Consider the following 10000-nt stretch of genomic DNA (forward strand, 5'->3'; position numbering starts at 1 on the left):
ACGAGTGTTCTGGGGAAACAGAGTTATGTGATGGATGTTAGCTTGCAAGTGTCGGCTAAATATAATAACAACTCCAACGTGTAGGTTTAATCAGCTCTGACAGGTGCTGTGCCCCTCATCCTAATCCTGTTAATAAGACCGCATTCTCCTTTTAGATTCTGCAATGTCACTAACCTATCTAATCTAGTCTAATCTCATGTTATATAATCTATCTATCTATCTATCTATCTATCTATCTATCTATCTATCTATCTATCTATCTATCTATCTATCTATCTATCTATCTATCTATCTATCGATTTTAATTGTATGTCTGACATCTCATATGTATCTCATAATTGAACATCTAACAGATTCACATGTCCAGTGTAATGCACTTGGTGACATGGCCGCTGAATAAAGGTGAAAGGTTTTCATATCTAATGATGTAGCTGGGATTAAAGATGTCATGTTACAGAGAAATGAGGTCCCAGCTTTAAAGCTGTCCCTGAGCCTGAGTAATGGTGCAGGATCAGTTTTCGCCCCCCGTCCCTAGCCGTCTCAGGGACAGAATCTGATCTCAGGACAGATCAGATCGTTCCACCCAGAGCCGCGGCCTTGTCTGGGGAGGGGTAGCGCTAGCTCTCCAATTCCCAGAATGCATAGCACCCAGCTCCTCCAGCTGAGACATAACCTGGCATCCTTGTGCCAGTCTTGTGCAACTCTCTGTGTAATTAAACACTAACTGAAACTGTTTGCAGGCCTCATTGCTTTGTAGCTTTGATGGCGTTGGGAGTTTCCCCATGCACCTTCTCTCCGGATGCTAGGATCTGTTTCAGAGCTGTCAGAAAGACAAAGCCAAGATCCACCACACGTGTGTCAACAGTCTAACATGAGAGTGTTTGGAGGCATAGTCCCCCATGGACAGACAGGTAAACCCAATTGAGAGGCGAGGGGAGTCTCACCATCATGGCCTGTCCACGTCCACATCCACATTCAATCTTTATAACTGACCCATCCCTTCGCATGACCCAGCCCTGCACCATCGCTCCCACTGCCTACGGGATTTGCTTTCCCAGTAACAGGCTCTGTCCACATGGACCCGGCTCATGCTGGCTCAATGCTGTGCTTGGCTGGGCTTTAAATCTATCCTGTCCCTCACAGGTCAGAGGTCAGGTCAGAGCATCGCTGATCCGGGGTGGTGGAGGTGGTGCTGGTCGGGGGTGGGGGGGGGGTTGTGTTAGGTTTAAAGATGTACTGAAAAGTCAGGGTAAAGTTTACTGAAAGGGCCTCAGATTTACTGAAAAGTCGGGGGCAGGTTTACTGAAAGGGCCTCGAATCTACTGAAAAGTCAGGCCTGTGCTGAGTATTCCGTTGACAAGTGGTGTAAATAATATACAATTAGTCATGATTTACATCTGTTGTAGTGTCCATCACTTACATACAGTATATAAATAGCTGCTTACATCTTTGCACAAATAGTTATTTACATATTTTCATGCATACATGCATAAAAATGCTGTATTTTCATGCATAAAGAATATACAGTTATTACATCCCTTTGTTCTGGTTAGAACAAAGTATCTCTCTCCTACTCTGTGAATATGGGCTCTCTGTGTAACTCACAACTACAGGTAGTGAGTGAGTATATTATTTTTCATTTTCAGACTTATGTAAGGGACTTTGGTTTGCTTGCTGTACCTTTAGTTTGGCAGAGTGGTTAGCTTTGCGTTTTATTCTGGTAGAGTGGTTAGTTTGTCTTATATTTTGGCATGGTAGTTAGCTGTGTTTTTTTATTTTTTATTTTGGCAGAGTGGTTATTTTGGCTTTTTTTTTTGGCAGGGTAATTAGCTTTGGTTTTTATTTTGGCTGGGTAGTTAGCTTTGGTTTTCTTTCTAGTTGTGTCAAGCTTGAAGCTATGTTGGAATGCTTTTCAGCATGACGGTAGACCTCAGGTCATGACAGGTGTGCATGCATACGCATAGATGTTTGTGTCTGTTATAAAAGCAGATTATAAGTGCAGGTTTTGTGCAGTGGTTTGGACGTCTGTCCAAACAGACTCCCTGATTGCAGCAGGATGCGTGGATCTCCAGTAACTCCCTGGGCATAACCTCCTGTTGTGAAAGTCATCCCAGAACAGCGGGTTTCCGGATCAGAAGTACAGAGACTGGTGCGTAATCTGGCCCTCTCTTCCTCTCATACAGGTCTGAAACCGGAGTGATGACAAGGTCAACGGCTGTGTCACACCTCATATCCGTCATGCAGATGGTCGGACACCAGAGCTCTTCAGCCAGGCGGTGGAAATTTAGCTGAAGCCCGAGACAGTTTGACCTCCACTACCCGCTACTCCACCCTGACTCTCCACCTTGACCCACTTCTGCTCTTTGGTTTTATGACGGGTATGTACGGAGGAATTGTTACGTGGTTGACCGGAGAGGTCAGCTGCTTTGCAGACCAATCTTCAGATTTCAAAATTGGTTATGCCTGCCAGTAGCTGTTATCCTCACCTGTGTATTTTTAAAAAAGCCTGTGTCGTTATCGGGAATGCAGAGGACAGCCCATCGTATTTCCTACAGTTTCTTATTGGTCCCAGTGACATCTGGCCAGGCAGGGGAACACTCAGTGCTGTGTTATAGCAGCCTGTGTGGTGTTAAAGAGGCCTGTGTTGTGACATAGCAGCCTGTGCTGTGACATAGCAGGCTGTGTGGTGTTATAGAGGCCTGTGCTGTGACATAGCAGGCTGTGTGGTGGTATAGAGGCCTGTGCTGTGACATAGCAGCCTGTACTGTGACATAGCAGGCTGTGCTGTGACATAGCAGGCTGTGTGGTGTTATAGAGGCCTGTGCTGTGACATAGCAGGCTGTGTGGTGTTATAGAGGCCTGTGCTGTGACATAGCAGGCTGTGCTGTGACATAGCAGGCTGTGCTGTGACATAACAGCCTGTGCTGTGACATAGCAGGCTGTGTGGTGTTATAGAGGCCTGTGCTGTGACATAGCAGGCTGTGTGGTGTTATAGAGGACTGTGCTGTGACATAGCAGGCTGTGCTGTGACATAGCAGCCTGTGTGGTGTTATAGAGGCCTGTGCTGTGACATAGCGGCCTGTGCTGTGACATAGCAGGCTGTGCTGTGACATAGCAGCCTGTGTGGTGTTATAGAGGCCTGTGCTGTGACATAGCGGCCTGTGCTGTGACATAGCAGGCTGTGCTGTGACATAGCAGGCTGTGTGGTGTTATAGAGGCCTGTGCTGTGACATACCAGGCTGCACTGTGACATAGCAGGCTGTGTGGTGTTATAGCGGCCTGTGCTGTGACATAGCAGGCTGTGTGGTGTTATAGCGGCCTGTGCTGTGACATAGCAGGCTGTGTGGTGTTATAGCGGCCTGTGCTGTGACATAGCAGTCTGTTTTGTTTTGTAGTTGTCTGCATTATGTGGCAGGAGTGATGGAATGCGTCTGTATTGTGCTGTAGCATTCTGTATCATGTTTCTGCTTTGTGTTATAGGAGACTGTGTTGTGTTGGAATGGGTTTGCTGTGTTATGTGGGTCAGTGCCATGTTGGAGTGGCTTATGTTGTGTTTGAGGGGTCTGTGTTGGGTTACAGTATGAGTATATTTTGTGTGGTAGTGGCTTATGCTGTATTTTAGGGGTCTCTGTTGTGTTTGCGTTGTGATATGGGGTTTATGTTGTAGAGGTTTGTGTTGTGTTATAGGGGTTTATGTTGTTTTGTAGAGGTTTGTGTTTTGTTATAGGTGTTTATGTTGTAGAGGTTTGTGTTGTGTTGTAGGGGTTTATGTTGTTTTGTAGAGGTTTGTGTTTTGTTATAGGTGTTTATGTTGTAGAGGTTTGTGTTGTGTTATAGGGGTTTATGTTGTTTTGTAGAGGTTTGTGTTTTGTTATAGGTGTTTATGTTGTAGAGGTTTGTGTTGTGGTATAGGGGTTTATGTTGTGTTGTAGGGGGTTTCTGTTCTGTTATAGGGGTTTATCTTGTGCTGTAGGGGTCTGTGTTATGATGTAGGAGTCCATGTTGTGTTGGAATGAGTCTGTGCTGTTTACATAAGTATATTTTGTGTGGTAGTGGCTTATGCTGTATTTTAAGGGTCTGTGCTGGGTTGTAGGGGTCTGTGTTGTGTTCTAGGTGTTTATATTGGTTGTAGGTGTCTGTGTTGTATTCTAGGGGTTTATGTTGAGCTGTAGGGGTCTGTGTTGTATACTGGGAAAAGTGCCTTTTGGGAAGGCGGTCCTCCAGGGGTGTTTTGTTTTTATCCGATAAATAAGATGAATGACAAGTGGTGAGTAAAACAGACTCCGCCTCTGTTACCCAGACTCCCTCTCTCCCTGATCACACACAACAAAGGTATTTATTTCACACACAACACCAGCTCATAATCATCCAGTCCATACTTCACAACCACAAAACTCTATTCAAACAATTAAATAAAAATACATAAACACAACATTGTAATAAAATAAAAAATATCTACATTAACACAACATTGTAATTAAACAAAAACATACACATTAACACATTTGTAATTAAATAAAAATACACACATTACCACAACGTTCTAATTAAATACAAATACATACATTAATGACAACATTCTAATTAAATAAAAATACATACATTAACACGGTTGTTTGCGTTCTGGGTGACGTTTCCACACAGTGTTTAAATCTACACTGTTTGTTTCTAAAGGCAGTAGTAGCCAGTGGCTGTCTGTGCTGAAAGATGGGTCTGTCACGCCTGCCCTGCTGGGGCATGCCGTTCTGCAGGGCTGAGGTGGGCCCTTCTCGAGCCCTACAGATGTTGTTTACCGCTGCAGGTCATGGCGCAGGCAGCCAACCCCCGCGGAGACCGAAGCCACCTGCGGCCCTGGAGCACATGTCAGGTGTAGGCGGGCGTGAGCGGGGATCCATCACCTCTCTATCCCACAGCAATCGCCCTCCCTCTGGGGCACGGGGTTTGAGAAATTGCCCGTGTGGCTCTCCAGCGCTGGACGTCAGGGATAAACGATAAACAAACCAACGCGGGAGTCAGAGGGGTCGTGGCAGGAGCTGGGGGGGGGCAGGCCCAGCTGAGCTTCCACGCGGGGGGTCCCACCACTGCACAGCCCCCTGGTGGCCAGGCCTGGTAGCACACCTCAATTTCTCAGGTTGCAGTCAGCAAATGATGTGGTAAAGAAGTCACAATGTCATGCGTGTCCCAGCAATAGCCGCTCTGATGAGAATTCTTGTTGTGGTGTCATGTCTGCCGTAGTCCTGTGAAGTTATTCCCAACGGACTAGAAACCCTCTCATTTTTGGAAGAGATTTTTCCGCTAAAGCACAGAACACGAGTCTGCGCCTGGTGCCAGACAGGATTCTTCACCTGACCTCGACGGAAGTGTCTTTCGTTTAAATATCCAGATTCCTCGCGCCCCACGGCATGCCGAGTGCCGAGTGGACGTGCCGAATGTTCCTACTGTGTCTTGGTGTGTGGGGGACAGATGAGGCTCGCACCCGGCACTCACAGCTGTGGCTACGTGTCGCCGTGGACACGGCAGGAGCGGAGTCTGTGTTCTGTGCGTAATTACAACACCTTTAAAGGCCAATGAGGATCGCGGGGGAGATAGCGCTGCCAACGGAGGGCTTTGTTACGGCCGAGTCCCTGTCACTAACGAATCATTAACAAAACAGCCTGATACAATTCAAATTCCAATTACAGATAATAGAAGCACAAATTTACTAGATCAGCAGTGTGAGCTAAAATTCTGTCGTATCGGATATAGATAGCTAGCTAGCTAGCTAGCTAGCTAGCTAGATAGCTAGCTAGCTAGCTAGATAGATAGATAGATAGATAGATAGATAGATAGATAGATAGATAGATGAGGAAATACAACTCACCACAGGAACAGCCTGAGACTGAGGCCGTTTACCAGTCAGGCCATATCGATATTGTGGTTCAAACAGCATATAGCACACTCCCAGGCTGGAATATTTAGAGAGGATACTGGTCTCTCTCTCATTGTCTCTATCTGTCATGGTTTTGCAAAGGAGAACGTAGTCTGGACAGCCACGTGGAGCGATACTGTCCAGGTTCGGACTGTTATGTGGAGTTTAGCCAGCCATTTTAAATTTACAGCATTATACGGAGTTTAGACTGTTGCCTGGAGTTTCGGCCGAGAGTCAAGTGGACCTCCTGCTGTGGAGCCACGTGCTCGCTTGCTAACGGAAACAACGCGCTGTCTGTCTGACAGTGATGGGGAGCGGGGCACTCCCATGCACGAGGCTTCCTGTTCATTACCTGACCTTCACCCTCCCAGAGTGACACCTGCTAATACTGTCCACTATGGTCACAAGGTGTTATTACGGCACGACGGACCAGCTCTGTTCCCTGGGCCTGTGGACGGAGCGTAGTTTTCACCAAAAATAAATACATATGAAAATAAAATTGAATTTGATTTCTAAAGACAAGTGATCAGATTAATAATTCTAATCATTATTAATGATTTCTTATCGAATAATGAATAATAGTGCTGAATATGATTTATTTTTAATTAGCTCGCTTCTAATCTGAACCTTTCTAATTACATTTTTGTTTCACATTTAGGTACTAGTACTTGTCAGACTCAGTAAAACAAGCGTTCCTGGGAAATTAGGTACTGGTTTCCATGACAGCTCCACCGCACTGTTGCGGGCCGCGTGCGTTAACAGCGGCAGACGCGACCACAGGTCATGTGATGTGTGGTCTCCATCTCACCTTCTGACTCATTCAACTCTTTTGCGTTTCAGGACCAGATCCGATCACGGCCCGCCTAGCTCCGAGCCATCTGAGAACCATGTTGCCACTGGTGTTCCGCTCTCCTGTGGAGTTCTACGGCTGGTTATGAAACGTAGACTTGTAAGACTTAAGCAAAACGGGTTGTCTTTGCATCATGGGTCACAAGGGCGTTGACTAAACGGAGTTTAGTTTAGTTTTTGCTCCTTCGAAAACCCAGCCTTCATTCCCAAGGAGCTCTTCGTCCAAAGGACCTGTGTTTATTTAAAAAATGATAATTTAAATAACAATGAGACACAAAACAGATTTGTCAAATTTGTAATAACAAGCAGTCCATTCTTGGGACGGTTTCGTGTGCTGTGTGTTTTTCCCTCGTGGTCAGCAGAAGGAGCGTAGGCCACCGGCACTCGTGAGGGTCTGTTGTCTCCCACCTCCACCCGACAGCACCTGGTGCCGCCCATGAGAGAGCAACGATCATGCCCTGGGGGGGCAGAATAATTCAGGTGGATATTCTGTGCGTTTGTGTGTTGCCCAGTTTAACTGGCGTGTTCCTGTCTCGTCCTGATACAGCCCTGTCTCGGCACGTCTCGGCACAGCACGTTGGCTCGTGTTTGCCCTGCAGCTCTGAACCAGAGGGCATCAGTCCTCCCCACAGAAACCAACCCACCCCGTGTCTGTTTCTCTCTCTCCCTCTCTCTCTCTCTTTTTCACCACACACACGCTGATTTTGCACAGTCCTTATCATACCGTCTTTTAACAGACATTTTCAAAGGTTTTTTTTTGGGGGGGGGGCAGTGGGGGTCAATTATATTCCACAATCCTTTGTCCTGGGCAAACATGTCCAAACTGATATCCCGGTGGGGAGGGGTTATCGGGTTGTTTTTAACGCCGTTCGCATGACTTTCTTCGTATTTTTCATTCCTGTGGGTGAATCTGGGCTTGAACCCCCCGTGCCCTCAGCTTCCGTTGCCACCGGGTCATCCCGGAAAAGTCTCCAGGCTGCCGAGACACGTCCCCTTCGGAAAGCTTCTCTAAGCCGAGAGTCAGAAGATGCGCGCACCGCGGATGGTCGGGCAGACAGGAGCTCCGCGTGAAGGCTGATCTCAGACGAGCGTTACATCCCACATCTCCCCTGCCCTGTATGGAAAAAAAAAAAAAGGTTTTGGCTGCAGATGTAGGTGCAATTTTCCTGGCACCTTTTCTGCAATTTAGCACAGTAGGACTTTGTAAGGACCTCAGAATCACTGATTGATGATCAGACTTCTGTAAACAGTGTCAGGAGATTTCTGAAGGGACTTCATAGATGCTGGCAACAACCAATGTTTGAGTAATACCAATACGGATGACTTCAGTTGAATAAATAAGACATTTATGAACACACTAGACATAGTGTGACTCCGACACAACAATGGAATGACAGTGAGTGTATTTAAAGGAAGGTAAAGCATGTGTGTGTGTGTGTTTGAATATTACACTCAAACCTATTTTGAGCTTTGCAAATTTGAACTTCTGCCAAGATGCTCATCCACGTTATTAAGCGAGAGACTGTAAGTAATGACGGGAGAGATTTGATCTGCTGCGTGTGCCGTGCGTCTGGGGGGCTGTCAGCACAAAGACTAGCCTGCCTTTAACGTGGTTCAGATCTTCTCTATCCAAGCCGCATCTTCCCATGTACTTCATTGTTTCCTCATGTGTCATTCCTCGGAGGATCTGTGGCTTCACAGCGTCCATGTTCTCCTCCTGGGCTTTACTCTGGCGCGTCCATCTGGGAGACGATTTTAGGTGGAAACAGCCAATGTTCTGCTCGCTGCACAGCTGCCTTCGAAACGCTGATGGGGCATTTCTGATCCAGGCCGTAGATCTGCTTTCTGTGATGGCCACTAGCTGTGGTTAGTCTTCCCAATTCTTGCGGTCAAGGTGACGCCTTCTCTTCTGAATCATAATTCACAAAAACAAAAAAACAGTGAAAGAAATAAATACATTAAAAAAGTTACTGAGCTGCAAGTGTAGAACTGTATCTGGAGAGTCGCATATCAGGCATTCTACAAGACCACTTGCTCGTTAACGTTAGAAGACAGACACATAATGGCCAATTTTTATGCTGGCCTTGTCCAGATCGACACTGTAGATCCAGATAAAAAGGTAAATAGACTTATGTTGTATAGAAGGAAAGACTCTGACCTCTCTCCCAGTCACTGCAGAGGAATCTCTACACTTCTTCTAAATTTCACCCTTCTTCTGCTCATGGAACAAGAAGAAACAAAATTCACCAAGGTTAATCTACACATTCAAGAGGGAAAAATATGGAACCCTCAACTTCACACCTGTATGAGTCGCTGCATATAGATGAGGTATTTTAATGTATTGCTAAGGTATTATAAGGTGTAGTTAAGGTATGATAAGGTGTAGTTAAAGTACGGTAAGGTGTAGTTAAGGTTTGGTAAGGTGTTTGCTAAGGTATGGTAAGGTGTAGTTAAGGTATGGTGAGGTGTAGTTAAGGTTTGGTAAGGTGTAGCTAAGGTATGGTAAGGTGTAGTTAAGGTTTGGTAATGTGAAGTTAAGGTACAGTAAGGTGTAGTTAAGGTACGATAAGGTGTAGTTAAGGTTTGGTAAGGTGTAGTTAAGGTATGGTAAGGTGTAGTTAAGGTTTGATAAGGTGTAGCTAAGGTATGGTAAGGTGTAGTTAAGGTTTGGTAATGTGAAGTTAAGGTACAGTAAGGTGTAGTTAAGGTACGATAAGGTGTAGTTAAGGTTTGGTAAGGTGTAGTTAAGGTATGGTAAGGTGTAGTTAAGGTTTGGTAAGGTGTAGTTAAGGTATGGTAAGGTGTAGTTAAGGTTTGGTAAGGTGTAGCTAAGGTATGGTAAGGTGTAGTTAAGGTTTGGTAATGTGAAGTTAAGGTACAGTAAGACGTAGTTAAGGTACGGTAAGGTGTAGTTAAGGTTTGGCAAGGTGTAGTTAAGGTACGGTAAGGTGTAGTTAAGGTTTGGTAAGGTGTAGTTTTGAGCTGACAGTGAGATAAAGAAGAGGGGCCAGAGACGCTGTCCATGGTCCTGGCAGACGCTGTCCGTGGTCCTGGCAGACGCTGTGCGTGGTCCTGGCAGACGCTGTCTGCGGTCCTGGCAGACGCTGTCCGTAGTCCTGGCAGACGCTGTCCGTGGTCCTGGCAGGCGCAGTCCATGGTCCTGGCAGACGCTGTCCATAGTGCTAACGATTGCTGTCCAATGGCACTGACATGTGCTGTCTGCGGCGTTTGACTGAGTTACCC

Source organism: Electrophorus electricus, chromosome 16, assembly GCF_013358815.1.
Source record: "Electrophorus electricus isolate fEleEle1 chromosome 16, fEleEle1.pri, whole genome shotgun sequence".
Taxonomy (NCBI): domain Eukaryota; kingdom Metazoa; phylum Chordata; class Actinopteri; order Gymnotiformes; family Gymnotidae; genus Electrophorus; species Electrophorus electricus.